This window comes from Polyergus mexicanus, unplaced genomic scaffold (assembly GCF_030449975.1).
Source record: "Polyergus mexicanus isolate NDT 795.1 unplaced genomic scaffold, iyPolMexi1.0 SCAF_12, whole genome shotgun sequence".
Lineage (NCBI taxonomy): Eukaryota > Metazoa > Arthropoda > Insecta > Hymenoptera > Formicidae > Polyergus > Polyergus mexicanus.
The window spans coordinates 2,481,315-2,494,609 of NW_027223332.1; the positions used below are offsets into that span (position 1 = coordinate 2,481,315).

The window sequence follows — 13,295 nt, forward strand, 5'->3', positions numbered from 1 at the left end:
CGCATACGCGCGACCGTTCGTAAGCGCGGTAAACGCCAGTACACGTTATAAGAATGATCGCGCGCGCGAGCGCATGTCGCAATTAACACTTACGTAAGAAGTAATTGAGAAACCGCGCAGCTGCTATCTCGTGGGCAAGATGTATCGTATCGAGGAGGAGGTTTATAATAATTCGGTACCGCCGCGATGATCCACACGCGCATTTGCGTTCCGCGCGTCTACGTTTAATTCCCTGACAACCGTGACGGCCTCGTTCGACTCAACAATCGATTCTCTGCTCCACGCATTAAAGTTTCCATAATTCGCGTACGTGAAACAGCGTACATATAACGTTTACCTCGCTCCGACAGACTTATCGTTGCACACACCGTTCTCGTTGATAGATAAATTATTTTTTTTTACTTTACATTTTTTTTTTTTTTTTTTTTTTTTTTTTTCTCCTTGTTAAACACGATGCGTTTTATGCAAGCGCGTTTATATGATAATTTGATGTACGTTTTATATAGGTATATCAAAAGGATCTGAGATCGCTAAGTAGGAAGGATAAATTGATAGCGATAAGAGATACATGAGAGGCACAATTGGCTTCCGAAGAAAAAGATGATGGATAAGATGAAATCTTAATAAAAATTAATAAAATTGAAACCGAGAATTAATTAATCGAAATCAGTAATCTCAAGATTGTAGCGCTAATCTTCTGATGATACTAAATAAGGGAAAAGTCTATTAATTATGAAACATACGTTGTTAAATTTAGTCACGATCGCCTCGGACACTTGGGTCCTAATCATAGGCGATTAGACGCGGTGAAGCGTTCACGAGACATGACAAAGAACGAGGTGTCGATTTTTGCCCCTCGCGAGCAATTATTAATCGCACTTAGCACTAATGACGACCCAGCCGCGTTTGTATATATATGCTAACGAAGCGTTCTCCTCTATTTTTCACGGGGATAATATAACATCAAACGCCGCAATGTGATTAGCGATGCGAGCCCCGACGATGAGGCGATTCCTCGGGGCAGCCGTGAGTGGATAAGTGCATAAGGGGAATATCCCTCAATGTCGCGCCGGTTCGATGAAGATCTCACCTGAATTTCAACCTCACGAGGGTGGCCGGGAGCCTTGACCGCGTGCTATCGCCTTAATCCCGCGTTTTAGCACGAGCGAAGGAGGCATGCGTGCCTCTCTCTCTCTCTTTCTCTCAGGCCATTTAAACGAGCGGTCAAAGTGCGACATCCGGTTATGCGTTAACCGGCGTCAAAGCGAAGAAATATTACGTCGTATGCTTGCCCTTTCATATTTTCACGTATTCTCGTTTATTTTCTTGCTCGTAAGAAATTATAACGATTCACGGCATCATTAGTGGAATGAGTTTTCTGTTAGACCGTTTTTTTAGAAACTAAGGAGACAGCAGTCTAGCAAATTACTGCTTTATTAGTTGCACGTATAGATATATTTTATTAGTAATTATTTTTATGTTACAATTAAATATACGATTTTCTATTGTGTATCATTCAATATTAATGTATTTTAATATAACTTTTAATAACGACTACGTTTGAAACATACCACGTAAGCCCGTAACGAGATGAATAATTAATGGCATTCTCGGTATAGCGAAACTAGAATAATTGAACGCTTCAAATACCGATTAACTACGTAAATTTATCGTGTGTTGCAACGTCGTAGCTCGCACGGCTCGCGATACGCGTGAAATTGATTTAAGATTAAGTCACAGACGCGCAGCTATTAACGGCAGAGGAATCACAATTTACGAGAAACTTATGCCGCATGCAGTACATAGCGCTTATTTTAAAAAACAATGCATATTTTATTTGAAAAATATGAATACAAAAAAAAGCTAATAAGCACATTGTGTGTGTAACGCATAATAAAATTATTGTACTTATTCCATTTTATTTTTCTTACTTAAAATGTTGCGATTTTTCATTCCGACAATAGCAGGCCGCGTGTAAAGTTAGCGCAAAATTGCCGGAAACTGCATTGCCAAATATCCGCGGCGTTGTACATCATTCGTGAGAATAATTATTAGCAGTGTGACACAAGACGCAATTAAATTGCGCGGACGGAGTCCCCGGGTACGTGATGCACGCATGTGCATCAGGCGACGCCGTCACCCCGCGTGTCTCAGATGACGCTACTTCGAGGATGAATCGGTTACGCGAGCGAGCGCGCGTATTAAAGATAAAGGGGAAATAAATCCGAATAATTACGAATAAAAGTTTCTCAATTAACTCCCGTCTTAACGTAAGCGCGTCCCCGCTCCGTGATTCTCATAGGCCATATAACTGTGCGCATCGTAGTATACCGAGTATACCGAGTGTACCGTCCGAAGGATAGTGACTCCTTTCACTTTGTTTTCCCGGATGCTTGATTAGATGTTAACCTCCCTGTGCGTGCCGCAGATGAACCTTCTTTCCCCGATATCGTTTTAAAGAGTATCGCCTAAATTTTCGAGGACTCTTTTACATTAGACAATCTCAATAAAAACATACACGACAAGATTACATTTACGATATCATGATAAAAATTTAAAATATTCCATCATCTGCGCGCGAATGTTCTAAGATATTAGTTGAAGCAGAGTAAGCCTCGACTGTAGAAGCGAGGAGGGGACGGGGGGAGGGGGGAGGGGGGGAGGGAAGAGCATTTGTACAGTCGAAGAAAAATATCTTGAGCTGATCGAGAGAGTTTCTTATCTTCTGAACAACATCGCTTTTTTTTAATATTTTAGCGAAATATATCGTTTCTTCGCTAACAGGCTCGCTAATTCGCTCGTTTTCCAGCATCTTCCAGCTACCAATACGCGAAACCGCGCGTGTGATGTTAACGGGCGACGCGACCCATAATGGGATTACTTTGCGTAAATCACAAAACTGGCCGGTCGGTCTCACCACGTGTCGCGTACGACACGTGTATTTCGACAGCTTCGCCCCTTTTCTCGTTTTGAGATACGTCGAACGTTTAACCCCGAGGTTCGCGTTACGCTGGAAACATCCGGAATCAACCGTTCATTTACTACGCGTCGCGTGACACGCAGATTCTTGTTGGATGTCAAAGTTGCAGTCCAGTATTGTGCATCAACATCATGATATCGAGAAATTTTCTTGAAATAAGCTGAGTCCAGCTGTAATATGGATCATCAACTCTCTCTTTAATTAAAAATTATAAATTATACATAATTTTTTTTTACAATAAAATTATTAATCTAACATTAATATAAATTATAGATCTTATAATATCATTTCAATGATTGTTATTTGCAGATTTTATCTATATTGAAATACATGTAAAATCAATTTTTTCACTTACGCTTATAATTTGCAAAAAAAATATTTAATTGTATATTGTAATTTTGGAACACATATATATATATATATATATAAAAGTATGTAATTAATTTATTATAATTTTAATTGAAAATAATTTTCTATCAATTTTTTTAACCAATATACTATTTTTCTAGCATTTCAGATTAGTAATATGAAGATTATTAGTAACTGAAATAACTTGCGTTTTTTTGTACAAAAAATTCGCCCTCACAATTCGCATCGCGGCTTCTCAATGACGCGCATCCAATAATAATTTTACGGATCAAAAGCATAGGCCCATACGTAGAGAAAAATAAATTAACGATTTGGCCCTAATTGCACGTTCAGATTTTTACGGGCGACCCTGTCATATGCGAGATGCGTGCGAGATTACAAACACAGTCGAGTTGAGAAGTGCGAGAGAGGAGAGACGGCAGGGAAGTATATGACGTAGGGCTATAATTACTGCGAGCGTGCCCTCGTGCGCGGTAAAAAATCAGGATAAAACGGTGCCTCTATTAATTACCTATTACTTAATCGCGCGCTCTTTCTCCTTCTCCCCCTTCATCGAGCAATGGCGCAAAAAGCGACGAAGAAGAAGCGTAAAGAATGGAAGCGCATTCAAACGTCTCGCATGTGCCTTTGGTTGTCGATAAAAGGACTCGCGATTCAAAGAAGCTCGATTGCACAAACACATTTTTGCCGAAACATTCGCTTTTGCAATTTTACAAACAATTACGATAACTCCTTTTGCATCGTATAATCTTACGATTACGTAAAAAAAATTCAATCTTTCCTTAATTTTTTTTTTTTTTTTTTTTTTTTTTTTTTTCTTGGATGCGTCCGACAGCTTGTCAAATGTCGAAATTTTTGCCCCGAATTAGCCGCAATTGTGTAGCTTCACGGATTCATGAATCGCGCAAGATAGCGATGGCTTCAAGACATCCGTGTGCGAGGAAATATATACTCACGACGTTATTTCTTGCACAAAAAAATGAATAAAATAAATGGATATAAGATCGAAACGAAAATGTTACGATAAAACAGCATAAAAAAAAAAAAAACGACACACGAGGCATTATTTAACATTTTTTAAATTTAATTATGCCTGGCCTATAGAGCAGTTGATTTAAAAAAATTTAACAAGTTGAAATAAAGGAAAACGATCGCGTAACGTTTTCTCAAAAAATCACGCATGTGTTATATCGCACACATATTCGTAACGAACTAAAAAAAAAAAAAAAAAAAAAAAAAAAAGACGAGATTAATGGTTCAGGCTCCATTTCCGACGCGCCAGCGAATATCGTTTCTCGCATAAATCGTCGCACTTCAGATATATTTTCCCTCGCGAATGACTCATACAATTTCGGACAATGTCGGTGGAGGTATGCGCGCACGGTAGCGGACGCAGAGAATTAAATAATCGGAGTTTACGATCACGATGCGTTCCGATCTTGCGAAATCTCGCAGAATGTGTTCGTCGCTGGACAATTTATTATCGCGATAAATTGCGCTGAGGCTCGCCTTAACGTTGCAAAATTTCAATTCCACGCTAATTTGATATTCCGACGTATAGGCCGATTTTTCATATTTATCGCCGTCACCGCGCGAGAAGCCAGGAGATGACCGCCGATTAACATTAATGTATTGTATAATTCGCGCGGCCTTTGCGCGCCGCATTGTAAAAAAAGTATGTAAAGTTACACAATAAATAATGGAAATGTATAACATACGAACGAATATCATAGCTTACCGGAAATATACTGATCAATAAAATAAGTTTCGTCCACGTGATACGCTCGTTTCTGTCGCTACGTGTCGGAGAAAGGAATAATTGTCGCCGCTCGCGCACTATACCCGGTGTTGATTATACCGCATGAACATCTGACATGCGATTAAGGCGAGAGCCAAGTGGCAACGGGCATTTCGATGATTTTAGAAGCTACGTCATCGTTAACGGGCCGACAATCGATCAACGCGGATCGCACGACGCGTACCTTCGCGTTATACCTGCGGTCATTTACGAAGCAGGAGAATTCTTTTTCGTCAAGGTCCTTTAATATCGCGTATTTTGGCGAATCTGTCGCGCACTACTTTCGGCCGCCTCTTTGTGTATCGTGTACAATGTTAACTAATTGTGTTTGTCAGCATTTAATTAAGTCTAATCAGCGTAAATAAAATTATTGCACGAAAAGAATTGCACATGTTTCCAGTATTACAAATTAAAAATCGTTAGTACATATATATCACAATATTCAATTTATTGTAAAATTTAGAACAATATATATACAATATATATGACTGATTCAATATAAAATATGAATCGTATAATACGTAACAAAATTCTGTAACATATTTTGTCAATTTACCGTACACAAGACTCATCGTCTTTGGATCAAAAGCGGAGAGTTTAGCACAATTTTATACGTGACCCTATCCTTAAGAAGGCAGTCAGAATGGACATCCCGTTATCGGCCAAATAAAAAAGGTCTATCTTTAGAAACGCATTAGAACATCAAAGGGGCCGGTGTTCGAATTAGAGGGCACCGCATAGTCCTAAGGTAAACCCGGATCATTAATGAGATATAATTCAAAGGATTATACAAGCTCTCGTTGTGCTAAAAAAAGGGCGTTATCCCCTTGCTGGACAGGATATTAATTGTCTGCTTCGTACAAAAAACTAATATGCCTTTACGCAACACGTCGAGATATCGTTCTTGTTGTTATTTATCTCTCTTTATTTCGCGCGTTGTGCGCAGATAAGGATTTAATTGACGTTGACGAATAATATATAATTAATTACGTCAAGGCGGATGTAAATAAGAAATCGACAAAGTAACGATTCGATATCTCTTTATAGACAGATCTATACTTTAAAATAAGCAAAAACACGATCTCTAAAAAAAAATATATATACATATATATATTTGAAAATTTAATAAATTTAATAATTATTTGGTCAGAAAGCAAAAATTAAGTTCCATGGGCTCGTCCGGGATTTGAACCCGGGACCTCTCGCACCCGAAGCGAGAATCATACCCCTAGACCAACGAGCCGTATTGACTGCCTCTCTCTTATGGAAATATTAATACAGCAGACATAAAGTTACGTTGGTCTAATTAAAGATCTTACAATACGATTATATAAAATATATGTGATTAGTGTTCCAGTTACTGCACAAGTCCAGTCACGCTCGTGTGCATTCCCGATTTATTTCTCGTAAGGAATGGAAACAAACATTCTTTATATCTTATATCAAACATATCAAGATACATTTATGAATTTAGATTTTAGAAATTTAAAATTCAAAATATCTTCGACAATTACTTAATCTATCCCAATACTTAATTATTGGATATATTTTTATTTTCTATCCGTCTTCTCTCGATAAAAGATATTCTTAAAGTTAATCTTAAAATCGTTTTTCCGCGAATCTCAAATTCGTGATCGTTACGATGCTAAATTTGATTACGTACCTTATATCGTTCAGGGCTGATAAGGGCGTCGTATTAAATCTACGTGCAAGAGACACAAACGAAAAGTAACGATAAAGTAAAGCGATTTAAAACAAAACCACATACAGATAATACACTGACATATACGCAAGGCGTGAGCGCTTTGATCGAGATAGTAAGAGGCGCAGAGGAAGGATGACAGGTAGACGGGAAATCGAAGTCGACGCGGAGCTCGTGGCTCCATCTGTAGTCAGCGAAGTAGATTTGCGTTGCGTGTTACTCGCCCCAGCATCCGCGTATCATCCCATCGTGGAATAAGCGGCGCGTTTTGAGGAGTGCATGTGGCCTACAATAAAGTTGAAGAAAGGTCACGAAGCGTGGGTTGTGCAATTACTTTTCATCGAACGTAATTGCGGGACCTGTTCGCGCGAGAAAAAGGGCAGGAGAAGCAAAGGGGAGGAAAGGGGGAGGAAAAACTTCTCTACGTTTCGCTCGAACCTTGGGTTAAACGCAAACGAGGCTTTCGCGAGATAATCTTTCAGCCAAGGGCTAGATGAATAGTTCCCTTGAGAGATACAGTCTCACTCGAAATAGACGGAGGAAGTGAAAGTGTACGAAATCATTGACCACGATATTGTAATGACTTTGAAAAAAGTATCACGGAATATATAATGCTATATTTACCATAGAAATTTCCTTATTTCCGAGCAATATATACATAGAGATATTTCTATGATTATAAATCCTAATATACATTCTTAAACAGATTACCAAAGAAAAAAATTTAAAAACTATAAAAATTTAAAAATCTGAAAGTCACTCTTCTATCCTTTCTTCTCATTATATTATTGCAATAATAAAAATTCAATATTCAATCCTTGTGTTGTTCAACTGTCAAAAATTTTTCTTATAAAGAAGAAAAATGAGAATCTTTCTAACTTTCCCCAGAAAACTATTCGACTATGAAATTTAAAAATATGGCATTCACAGGTAAAAAAGGAAAGGGTTCACGCGCTATTCAATAGATACAATTCTGCGAAAGACCCAATAAAAATGCAAGGTTCAAAACGAGAGCAAACGTTTCCGATGCCGTTATAAATACCAAGTGTTTTCATAACGTTGCTTTTCAAAATAATGTGCGTAATTTGTAATCGGACTCTCGATATGATTTTTCATCGTAAGAAACTAAGAGGTAGTTTAAATGATTCGAAAGGCATTTCCACCAATTTTGGTTAATGCCTTTATAAAAATTTGAACGGTTTCGATACAAAATATAGTAACACCCGACCATTGTTCTTTTTTTTTGCTTTCCATCTCCGTTTTAAATAGCTAAAATTGCATGTTAAATCGGAATTATATTGATTTAAAAACACGAAAATTGAAATATGTTTTTAACTGACGTTGTTTCATCGCATTTGTTGCTCATATATTTAAATCGTGTATCTTACAATTTGAATTTTACGCTTTCTATTTTACGCATTTAATTTTAAATAATTTTAATATAAAAGAAAAAAATGTTTAGTGAGAAAATGGTAGTAGTTTATTTTAATAATATATTTTCGATATTTCCACGAAGAAGGATAAGCGCAAATGCTAAACCCGGATCTATAATAGGTATAAAATAAGCTTCAAGCTATAAGAAATTACAATTGATCAATCACAATCAAATGTCAGAAGAATAATAAATTGTTATTGGTAATTTTCTTACAGCTTAAGATTTACTATATCTATTGTATATCTAGCATAAATAATTCACTAAACATAAAACAAGAGTAACGAAGATATCTAAAATAGTACTCAAAAACAAACGTTAATACTAATATACATTTTTGAAAAAGGAAGAATACGCTTATCATAAAACTTACGAAAAATCTGTCAGAAGTCTAATAAATTCAATGTTACACATTTTACATAGCTACATTATTAGTTACATTATTATGTATATATCGTATCTGCAAATAATTCTAAGAATAAAATATATTTTTTTTTATTCCTATAATATGTTTGTTTTAAACAATATCTTATTTTAGATGATAATAATACGACGATTAGGAAAAAGATTTAGCTGTAAGAAAGAGCGACTACTATCCAAGTCCATAATCTCGATTTCGGCAATATTTGTCATGATTTTAAATATGCCTAAAATTTTAATTATCGTTAATTAATCGGTCTTTATAGCTCCAGGCAAATTTATATCATTCTCTGGCCACACTGCGATGGTGAAAATTCTATGTTAGGTAAAAGTAACTTTCGTTTTACATATTTTTCGATACATCATTCGACATAGACAGGTATTAGAAAAGCGGCGCGTTTTCAGAGAAAATATCGACATACAAGAAAATCCTGACATACAAGCGATCGAGCGTTATAAGCATTGAATTTATTTGCCCTCGAGCACAATTCGAGATCGCCCCACGTGCTATCACGATCGTCCCTCCAAAGACGTATTTCGAGAATCATCTCATTATACGCGTGCGTAAGTGCGTGATATATTCGTTCGTGTCAAGTCTTATAAAAACGCGTAGTCGTTTCGACGTATTTCACATTAAATGTGACGGTCTAAATAGCAAACTATCACGTAAAACAAATTGCTATAAATTGTTTCCTCGAACCTACAGAAGCAAAGTTTCTACATATAATCGTTGTCACTATTGCTGAAACTGTTTCTATTGCTGAAACGTTACTGTTTGCCCGAAAGAATAACACGAAAATGCGTGTTCCGTCTAATATGTGACGACATTAAATCGACATTGCAGAAAAAACGATAAATAACTCACTGTGACTAAAGAAGATATTTTTTTCTTAAAGATTGATTATGCTTAAAATTCGTGACGTATATATTAAAAAAATTATTCATAAAATATTTAATTGGCTTCAGTCGAGGTTGTTCTTTTTTTACATCATCGTAAATTTTAGTTACCTTAAAATAGTAAAAAAATACCTGTGCAAATTTCTTTTAAGACTATTTTTCTAGTATAAAGAAATGATTAAGAAAACTTTTAATAAAATGTACAAAATGGAAAGCTAGTACGTGTTAAAGTAATTTTTATAATATTATGATATTCACAAATCAAATCAAAGTCTGTCTCCAAAGTACTGTAAATTTATTTTATAAACAAACTCTTGTACACTTGCTCTTTTGGCTTTAGCCGTCGATTTTTATATGGATCGATATATCGCTGAAAAAGTATAATCTGTAATAGGGAAGATAAATCCCGTTTTTTCTCTATAAGAAAAAAAAAGCAAACATATCGCAAGGAGAGTTTACTTGGAGAATTTGGGTCCGTATGTCGTAGGTAGATATCTAAGATTCACGAAGGGTAGGAGAAGATACAAAGAAAGGAGTAGGAAAAGACGAAAGGAAAGGGTAAAGCGTTGAAGCCCCTCCTTCGTCAACCCCCACCGCCAAGTGTAGAAGGATTATCCGGTCGTCCAGCAAAATCCCCACCAAAGGTACGACAGGACCGCAACCCACCTGTACCACTTGGGATAGACCGTGCCGATCCGACGCACAGTATGCCTATAAGGCCCATTCGAGAAACACTTACGAGAGCGAGCCGTGCCGTACGGCAAACGAGCGAACGAACGGAAACTCGATCCAAGTGGGACCGTGGAAAATAAATGTGCAGAAGTGGGGGCCGATTCAAGAATCGACGTGGACACCCTCACCTACCAAAGTCATTCACCTAACGGTCATCGGCGCGTCAAGAGTCTTCATTTCTTCCGTTATCCGGTCGCACCAGTCGCGAGAATTCGCATTCGCCGTCGTCGGTTCGCGACCTTTTGCGCGAAACTAGTCGCGGCAAGGTGCAATCAAGAGGCACGGACTGATGCGGTTCAACTTGAGGTTCAAATCATTCGATGCTGTTAGCTGTAATGATTTCTCTTCCATGTCGAGCGGATATCTTTTCGGATAGAAGACTTGACATATGTTAATAACGGCAAGAGACCTTATTTAGAAATGTATGCATTGTGGAAAGTACCCTCCTAAGTGTGTTTGATTGATCGTGGAATTTTGTGTCGTGTTGCTCTCATCTGTGATCACCCGAGGACAATGAACAAAAATTTTCGGTGTCTTGTGCCTTGTCAAATGCGAATGTTGAGGTGACTAGTGGCGAAGAGCGCCACTAGAAGACTCGCCTTCGAAGATTAGTGGTGATTCGGTGGAATATAGAATCCGACTGATCCAAATCGATGCTGAATGCTGTTCACATCTTCCCTTAACTCATCGTAACGACAAAAGTATGTAACATCTCATGATAATTTCATCGTCTCAATAGAGTGTCTTTCACACCGATATCGGAGCATCATCAAAATTCTTAAGGCAACGTTCGATTAGTTCGAGAAATTATGTTGTTGACAAATATCTAAATAAATATCTAATGACATGCATCGAAAAAAAATAATTAATTATAAAAAGAATTGATTTATTCAAAGCCCGACATCGGCATAACGATTTTGATTCGGTTAAAGGTATGCGTTTAGATAATAAACGATAAAACTTTCGATCGATTAGAATTATCAATACGATCACAATTTGTTGCAACTAATCAATTTTCTAATCGCGTGTATTCGTATTTGATAGAATCTTAATGATATTGGATACCGCGTCGTGCCTCGAAGACGACGATCGGAAACGAGCGAGAACGCGAGAGCGATGAGAATTTGCTTCGGAATCGTTTCGTCGCGGATTTAGATGCCGTGATGAGTTGTCACTCGTGACTCGTCAATTCTGTCAAACGCGCGTGCGTCCTCCCCAACCTGTTTGTCATCGTAAAACGTAGCATTTGTCCGCGACTTCGTACAAGCCGCGATAAATCGGCCGTCGTGTCGATCGTACGTACAATTGCGATAAATAAAATAGAATCGGAATCATCGTCATTGCGTCGCACGCAGGCCGATGCGAAAGCCAGATTGGCGGTACGTATGTTGCGGAACGTCTTGCTGTTTCGAAAGAACGGAAGTTGTTCTTCGCAAACTGGAGCACCGCCGTTCGCTGAGACGAGGTTGCGAGATGCCGGAAGCGCTTCCTCGCAGGCCGATCGATCGCCGTATCGATTGTCGTTCGAGCGAAATCCTCGATCAATTTGGATATGAACGTGCACGTGCAAGCGATTGGCTGATATTTGAAATGGTAGCGAACGGCCCGTAAGCAATAACAAGATGAATCGCCGTCGGCCGCCACTATCACTATGATACGTAGCAAATTTTACGTACACACATATATATAATGTTTGCTGATACTAAAGAAAAAAAAAAAAAATATAAGGTCTCTCTTTGTTATTTAATAACACATCTCAGTTGCTTTTCAAGTTTCAACCTCTTAAATAAAAACTTCCTAATAAAAACAAACAATAAAAATGTATCCGCCTTTTTACATTCTTTTGCCACGTTCACGTTAAAAGAAATTCTACCGTATTATTTCTCTCTTTGTTTATCATCATTCGTTTCAATAAAGACGATTTACAGCAATTGAGAAATAGAAATGATTTTATAAAAAGATACGATATCCAGTAGAAAGTGAAAGTAGAGGAAAATTTTTATGTAACATTTTTCTTTGTAATAATACACGATAATTCGCGAAAATATCTTCAAACGCTTTTTCTTTTCCAAGAAAAATTTCTAAGAGCTTTATTTTACGAGCTTTAAGGACAAACTTTTTAAGGAGGCTTTTAGGTATATAGTTAAAAGCCTTATACGTCGCCTTGAAAATTCTAATTACACACCAATTTTTTAGGCAAGCTTCAGTTATTACAGGGCGTAGTGATTTTGCGATACAATAGACAAAAGAATTTCAGCGATTCATTTCCACATACTTATACATTCTGACCGCAAAAAGGGTCGGTTAAAATAAGTCTGTTGGTTCGGAAGAATAGCTCAACGTTTTTTTAACGTTCCGGATTTTTTGTTGTTATCGTCTCTTTAGAGAGAGAGAGAGAGAGAGAGAGAGAGAGAGAGAGAGAGAGAGAGAGAGAGAGAGAGAGGGAGGAATACTTTTCTTCTGCGAGAAAAAGTATATAGAATATTAGATTCATTTTCTCGATTTAGCCACTTCAATAGCAATTCAGCGAAAAGCATGAGAATGAGGTGAGAACGATTTTTTCTTTTTTTCTTTTTTTTTCGTTAGAATCATTCTCGTTTTTTTCTTTTTTCGGGGCAACGTGAAAGTCTATTTTTTTCGGCGATGAAAGGCACAGTGGGTGGTTGTTTGTTTGTAGAGGATATCGGCATGAGAAAGGAGAACAAATGCGGCACGGTCTGCAGGAATTGCCACGATCGAATGCTTTACGAGCGTCCTGACAGATGCGCATCAAATGTCTCGCAGTCACCGTCGATGATCACCGGGCACAGAGACTTTCCGATTCGCGGGAGTCGTTACGATTCTCTCACGGCTCTGCACGGATCCGCGCTTGCTTGGCGCAACAATCCGCAAGGTCAGGCCTCGTGGCGGTCGCCGACGATCTTGGCGATGATGGTTGCCGCCGAGATCCGCTCTCGACGATAAC

The 13,295-nt window shown here is 37.9% G+C and overlaps 1 protein-coding gene and 1 non-coding gene across 3 annotated transcripts in view; one reads left to right on the plus strand and one right to left on the minus strand.

Annotated features, from left to right (window-relative positions):
• Window positions 1–13,295, plus strand: part of LOC138938238 (knirps-related protein) — a 124,011-nt gene that overhangs the window by 101,581 nt on the left and 9,135 nt on the right. Inside the window, exon 1 of one of the 2 annotated variants that reach the window (XM_070305074.1) lies at window positions 10,268–11,031. The exons of the other annotated variant lie outside the window; for it this stretch is intronic. The gene's annotated coding sequence lies outside the window, so the exon portion shown is untranslated. Of the gene's footprint in view, window positions 1–10,267; window positions 11,032–13,295 lie in introns of those variants that run through there. 2 annotated transcript variants of the gene reach the window in all.
• Window positions 6,319–6,390, minus strand: Trnap-cgg (transfer RNA proline (anticodon CGG)). Its single transcript has one exon. It is a non-coding gene; the product is annotated as a tRNA-Pro (tRNA).